This window comes from Etheostoma spectabile, chromosome 2 (assembly GCF_008692095.1).
Source record: "Etheostoma spectabile isolate EspeVRDwgs_2016 chromosome 2, UIUC_Espe_1.0, whole genome shotgun sequence".
NCBI lineage: Eukaryota > Metazoa > Chordata > Actinopteri > Perciformes > Percidae > Etheostoma > Etheostoma spectabile.
This window is the reverse complement of record NC_045734.1, coordinates 21,625,558-21,626,171: the sequence shown is the minus strand read 5'-3', so window position 1 is coordinate 21,626,171 and position 614 is coordinate 21,625,558. Positions and strand designations below refer to the sequence as shown.

General features: G+C 40.2%; 1 protein-coding gene across 5 annotated transcripts in view; it reads left to right on the top strand.

The window, feature by feature from the left end:
* Positions 1-614, top strand: part of LOC116700184 (complement C3) — a 134,518-nt gene that overhangs the window by 70,760 nt on the left and 63,144 nt on the right. The window lies entirely within an intron of this gene.

The following is a 614-nucleotide window of genomic DNA, read 5'->3' as shown; positions in this document are numbered from 1 at the left end:
TCAACAGTGGAATTCTTAAAACGACATTGGTCCGAAACACACATACTAGCACACATATCTCTGTGACAGGTCAGATATTATGTCATATTTTGTCATATTTGGTTTATGTCATACAGTGCCTGTACAATAAACTTTGCATAGGTGTAAATTGTTGTGTGTGTGTAGGGAAAAATCAAGTTCATCGTTTGGTGAAGACCGTTAGTGCGGACTCTATGGAAACCATGATCGTCCAGCCCAGAGGCTGTGGAGAGCAGAACATGGTCGTCATGACCTTACCAGTCATTGCAGTCACATATTTGGACACAACCAAACAGTGGCATAAAATGGGCAAGAAAGATAAACGTGACGAAGCCCTCCAATACATCAAAACCGGTGGGCTCAAAGAAGTATTTATTTGCACAGATACCAGAAATCTTAATAACTGATTGATTGCCCTGTGTATGGGATTTTAAAGTTTGAAATTGGTAGAATTGGTATCAAAAAAGGCAGTGTGGTAGACAGTAATGCATGCTATGTCCTTGTCCCACATGTACAGTGGGGCTCGAAAGTTTGGGCACCCCAGGTACAAATATTTATTAATGTGCATAAAGAAGGCAAGAAAAGATGGAAAAATC